The sequence below is a fragment of the Plectropomus leopardus genome, chromosome 19 (assembly GCF_026936395.1).
Source record: "Plectropomus leopardus strain MGB_pleo_1.0 chromosome 19, ASM2693639v1, whole genome shotgun sequence".
NCBI classification, from domain to species: Eukaryota; Metazoa; Chordata; class Actinopteri; order Perciformes; family Serranidae; genus Plectropomus; species Plectropomus leopardus.
Genome location: NC_142194.1, coordinates 20,150,396 through 20,156,974, shown reverse-complemented (window position 1 = coordinate 20,156,974; position 6,579 = coordinate 20,150,396).

The window sequence follows — 6,579 nt, the reverse complement described above, 5'->3', positions numbered from 1 at the left end:
AGTTACATACTTTAGTATGGCATTTTCTGTTTTTTTTAATCAACATGCTATCTTATGGTGATTTTGACTTATTAAGCGACATCCTTTCGTATAACATGTTTCAGCGTGCCATTTTATGTGGTTTTCAGCTATTTTTGGAACATTGTCATTTGTCGACATTTTTTGCCATATTGCTTTTTGGTAATTTTTCAACATGCTATTTTATGGGTTTTTGGGCCTTACTATGAAGTTTTTTCAACACTGTATGCAAAAACACGCCTCTATATGCTATAGTGATTGGTTTTCAGCTGTTTTTTGGACATGTCAAATTTTGACATTTTCGCCATACTATAGCCTTGCCTTTTTGGTCATTATTTCAACATGCTATTTGAAAGGTTTTTGGGCGTTACTATGAAGTGTTTTCAACATGGTATGCAATAACACCTCTTTATGCTATACTAAGTGGTTTTCAGCTGTTTTTCTGACATGTCAAATTTTGACATTTTCGCCATACTATAGCCTTGCCTTTTTGGTCATTTTTTCAACATGCTATTTGAAAGGTTTTTGGGCGTTACTATGAAGTGTTTTCAACATGGTATGCAATCACACACCTCTATATCCTATACTGAGTGGTTTTCAGCTGTTTTTTGGACATGTCAAATTTTGACATTTTCGCCATACTATAGCCTTGCCTTTTTGGTCATTTTTTCAACATGCTATTTTATAGGTTTTTGGGTCTTATTATGAAGTTTTTTCAACACTGTATGCAATAACACACCTCTTTATGCTATACTAAGTGGTTTTCAGCTGTTTTTTGGACATTTGAAATTTTGACATTTTCGCCATACTATAGCCTTGCCTTTTTTGTCCTTTTGTCAACATGCTATTTTATGGATTTGGGCCTCATTATGAAGTATTTTCAACACTGTATGCAATAACACACTTCTATATGCTAAACTGAGAGGTTTTCAGCTGTTTTCTGGACATGTCAAATTTTGACATTTTCGCCATACTATAGCCTTGCCTTTTTGGTCATTTTTTCAACATGCTATTTTATGGGTTTTTGGGCCTTAGTATGAAGTTTTTTCAACATGGTATGCAATAACACGCCTCTTTATGCTATACTAAGTGGTTTTCAGCTGTTTTTTGGACATGTCAAATTCTGACATTTTCGCCATACTATAGCCTTGCCCTTTTGGTCATTTTTTCAACATGCTATTTCATGGGTTTTTCGGCCTGACTATGAAGTTTTTTCAACACTGTATGCAATAACACATCTCTATATGCTATACTGATTGGTGTTTAGCTGTTTTTTGGACATGTCAAATTTTGACATTCTGCCATACTATAGCCTTGCCTTTTTGGTCATTTCTTCAACATGCTATTTTATGGGTTTTTGGGCCTTACTATTAAGTTATTTCAGCATGGTATGCAATAATACGCTTCTTTATGTTATACTAAGTGGTTTTCAGCTGTTTTTCTGACATGTCAAATTTTGACATTTTCGCCATACTATAGCCTTGCCTTTTTGGTCATTTTTTCAACATGCTATTTTATGGGTTTTTCGGCCTTATTATGAAGTTTTTTCAACATGGTATGCAATAACATGCCTCTTTATGCTATACTAAGTGGTTTTCAGCTGTTTTTTGGACACGTCAAATTTTGACATTTTCGCCATACTATAGCCTTGCCTTTTTGGTCATTTTTTCAACATGCTAATTTATGCGTTTTTCGGCCTTACTATTAAGTTATTTCAACATGGTATGCAATAACACGCTTCTTTATGCTATACTGATTGGTTTTCAGCTGTTTTTTGGACATGTCAAATTTTGACATTTTCGCCATACTATAGCCTTGCCTTTTTGGTCATTTTTTCAACATGCTATTTTATGGGTTTTTGGGCCTTATTATGAAGTTTTTTCAACATGGTATGCAATAATACGCCTCTTTATGCTATACTGAGTGGTTTTAAGCTGTTTTTTGGACATGTCAAATTTTGACATTTTTGCCATACTATAGCCTTGCCTTTTTGGTCATTTTTTCAACATGCTATTTTATGGGTTTTTGGGCCTTACTATGAAGTTTTTTCAACACTGTATGCAATAACACACCTCTATATGCTATACTGATTGGTTTTCAGCTGTTTTTTGGACATGTCAAATTTTGACATTTTTGCAATACTATAGCCTTGCCTTTTTGGTCATTTTTTCAACATGCTATTTTATGGGTTTTGGGGCCTTATTATGAAGTTTTTTCAACACTATATGCAATAACACGGTTCTTTATGCTATACTAAGTGGTTTTAAGCTGTTTTTCTCACATGTCAAATTTTGACATTTTCGCCATACTATAGCCTTGCCTTTTTGGTCATTTTTTCAACATGCTATTTCATGGGTTTTTCGGCCTTATTATGAAGTTTTTTCAACACTGTATGAAATTACACGCCTCTATATGCTATACTGAGTGGTGTTTAGCTGTTTTTTGGACATGTCAAATTTTGACATTTTCGCCATACTATAGCCTTGCCTTTTTGGTCATTTTTTCAACATGCTAATTTATGGGTTTTTCGGCCTTACTATTAAGTTATTTCAACATGGTATGCAATAATACGCTTCTTTATGCTATACTTAGTGGTTTTAAGCTGTTTTTCTGACATATCAAATTTTGACATTTTCACCACCATACTATAGCCTTGCCTTTTTGGTCATTTTTACAACATGCTATTATATGGGTTTTGGGGCCTTATTATGAAGTTTTTTCAACATGGTATGCAATAACACGCCTCTTTATGCTATACTAAGTGGTTTTCAGCTGTTTTTTGGACATGTCAAATTTTGACATTTCCGCCATACTATAGCCTTGCCTTTTTTGTCATTTTTTCAACATGCTATTTCATGGGTTTTTCGGCCTTATTATGAAGTTTTTTCAACACTGTATGAAATTACACACCTCTATATGCTATAATAAGTGGTTTTCACCTGTTTTTTGGACATGTCAAATTTTGACATTTTCGCCATACTATAGCCTTGCCTTTTTGGTCATTTTTTCAACATGCTATTTTATGGGTTTTTGGGCCTTATTATGAAGTTTTTTCAACACTGTATGAAATAACACACCTCTATATGCTATACTGAGTGGTGTTTAGCTGTTTTTTGGACATGTCAAATTTTGACATTTTCGCCATACTATAGCCTTGCCTTTTTGGTCATTTTTTCAACATGCTATTTCATGGGTTTTTGGCCTTACTATGAAGTATTTCCAACATGGTATGCAATAACACGCCTCTTTATGCTATACTAAGTGGTTTTCAGCTGTTTTTCTGACATGTCAAATTTTGACATTTTCGCCATACTATAGCCTTGCCTTTTTGGTCATTTTTTCAACATGCTATTTTATGGGTTTTTGGGCCTTATTATGAAGTTTTTTCAACATGGTATGCAATAACACGCCTCTTTATGCTATACTAAGTGGTTTTCAGCTGTTTTTTTGGACATGTCAAATTTTGACATTTCCGCCATACTATAGCCTTGCCTTTTTGGTCATTTTTTCAACATGCTATTTCATGGGTTTTTGGCCTTACTATGAAGTATTTCCAACATGGTATGCAATAACACGCCTCTTTATGCTATACTAAGTGGTTTTCAGCTGTTTTTTGGACATGTCAAATTTTGACATTTTCGCCATACTATAGCCTTGCCTTTTTGGTCATTTTTTCAACATGCTATTTTATGGGTTTTTGGGCCTTACTATGAAGTATTTTCAACACTGTATGCAATAACACACCTCTATATCCTATACTGAGTGGTTTTCAGCTGTTTTTTGGACATGTCAAATTTTGACATTTTCGCCATACTATAGCCTTGCCTTTTTGGTCATTTTTTCAACATGCTATTTTATAGGTTTTTGGGCCTTACTATTAGGTTATTTCAGCATGGTATGCAATAATACGCTTCTTTATGCTATACTAAGTGGTTTAAAGCTGTTTTTCTGACATGACAAATTTTGACATTTTCGCCATACTATAGCCTTGCCTTTTTGGTCATTTTTTCAACATGCTAATTTATGGGTTTTTCGGCCTTACTATTAAGTTATTTCAGCATGGTATGCAATAATACGCTTCTTTATGCTATACTAAGTGGTTTAAAGCTGTTTTTCTGACATGACAAATTTTGACATTTTCGCCATACTATAGCCTTGCCTTTTTGGTCATTTTTTCAACATGCTATTTTATGGGTTTTTGGGCCTTACTATGAAGTTTTTTCAACATGGTATGCAATAATACACCTCTTTATGCTATACTGAGTGGTTTTCAGCTGTTTTTTGGACACGTCAAATTTTGACATTTTCGCCATACTATAGCCTTGCCTTTTTGGTCATTTTTTCAACATGCTATTTTATGGGGTTTTGGGCCTTATTATGAAGTTATTTCAACACTGTATGCAATAACACACTTCTATATGCTATACTGAGTGGTTTTCAGCTGTTTTTTGGACATGTCAAATTTTGACATTTTCGCCATACTATAGCCTTGCCTTTTTGGTCATTTTTTCAACATGCTAATTTATGCGTTTTTCGGCCTTACTATTAAGTTATTTCAACATGGTATGCAATAACACGCTTCTTTATGCTATACTGAGTGGTTTTCAGCTGTTCTTTGGACATGTCAAATTTTGACATTTTCGCCATACTATAGTCTTGCCTTTTTGGTCATTTTTTCAACATGCTATTTTATGGGTTTTTGGGCCTTATTATGAAGTTTTTTCAACACTGTATGCAATAACACACGTCTATATCCTAAACTGAGTGGTTTTCAGCTGTTTTTTGGACATGTCAAATTTTGATTTTTTCGCCATACTATAGCCTTGCCTTTTTTGTCATTTTTTCAACATGCTATTTTATGGGTTTTTGGGCCTTACTATGAAGTTTTTTCAACACTATATGCAACAACACGCCTCTTTATGCTATACTAAGTGGTTTTCAGCTGTTTTTTGGACATGTCAAATTTTGACATTTTCGCCATACTATAGCCTTGCCTTTTTGGTCATTTTTTCAACATGCTATTTTATGGGGTTTTGGGCCTTACTATGAAGTTTTTTCAACACTGTATGCAATAACACACCTCTATATCCTATACTGAGTGGTTTTCAGCTGTTTTTTGGACATGTCAAATTTTGACATTTTCGCCATACTATAGCCTTGCCTTTTTGGTCATTTTTTCAACATGCTAATTTATGGGTTTTTCGGCCTTACTATTAAGTTATTTCAGCATGGTATGCAATAATACGCTTCTTTATGCTATACTAAGTGGTTTAAAGCTGTTTTTCTGACATGACAAATTTTGACATTTTTGCCATACTATAGCCTTGCCTTTTTGGTCATTTTTTTCAACATGCTATTTTATGGGTTTTTGGGCCTTACTATGAAGTTTTTTCAACATGGTATGCAATAATACGCCTCTTTATGCTATACTGAGTGGTTTTCAGCTGTTTTTTGGACATGTCAAATTTTGACATTTTCGCCATACTATAGCCTTGCCTTTTTGGTCATTTTTTCAACATGCTATTTTATGGGTTTTTGGGCCTTATTATGAAGTTTTTTCAACACTGTATGCAATAACACACCTCTATATCCTATACTGAGTGGTTTTCAGCTGTTTTTTGGACATGTCAAATTTTGACATTTTCGCCATACTATAGCCTTGCCTTTTTGGTCATTTTTTCAACATGCTATTTTATGGGTTTTGGGGCCTTATTATGAAGTTTTTTCAACACTGTATGCAATAACACACCTCTATATCCTATACTGAGTGGTTTTCAGCTGTTTTTCTGACATGTCAAATTTTGACATTTTCGCCATACTATAGCCTTGCCTTTTTGGTCATTTTTTCAACATGCTATTTCATGGGTTTTTGGGCCTTACTATGAAGTTTTTTCAACATGGTATGCAATAACACACCTCTTTATGCTATACTAAGTGGTTTTCAGCTGTTTTTTGGACATGTCAAATTTTGACATTTTCGCCATACTATAGCCTTGCCTTTTTGGTCATTTTTTCAACATGCTATTTTATGGGTTTTTGGGCCTTATTATGAAGTATTTTCAACATGGTATGCAATAATATGCCTCTTTTTGCTATACTGAGTGGTTTTCAGCTGTTTTTTGGACATGTCAAATTTTGACATTTTCGCCATACTATAGCCTTGCCTTTTTGGTCATTTTTTCAACATGCTATTTTATGGGTTTTTGGGCCTTACTATGAAGTTTTTTCAACACTGTATGCAATAACACATTTCTATATGCTATACTAAGTGGTTTTAAGCTGTTTTTTGGACATGTCAAATTTTGACATTTTCGCCATACTATAGCCTTGCCTTTTTGGTCATTTTTTCAACATGCTATTTTATGGGTTTTTGGGCCTTACTATGAAGTTTTTTCAACACTGTATGCAATAACACACCTCTATATCCTATACTGAGTGGTTTTCAGCTGTTTTTTGGACATGTCAAATTTTGACATTTTCGCCATACTATAGCCTTGCCTTTTTGGTCATTTTTTCAACATGCTAATTTATGCGTTTTTCGGCCTTACTATTAAGTTATTT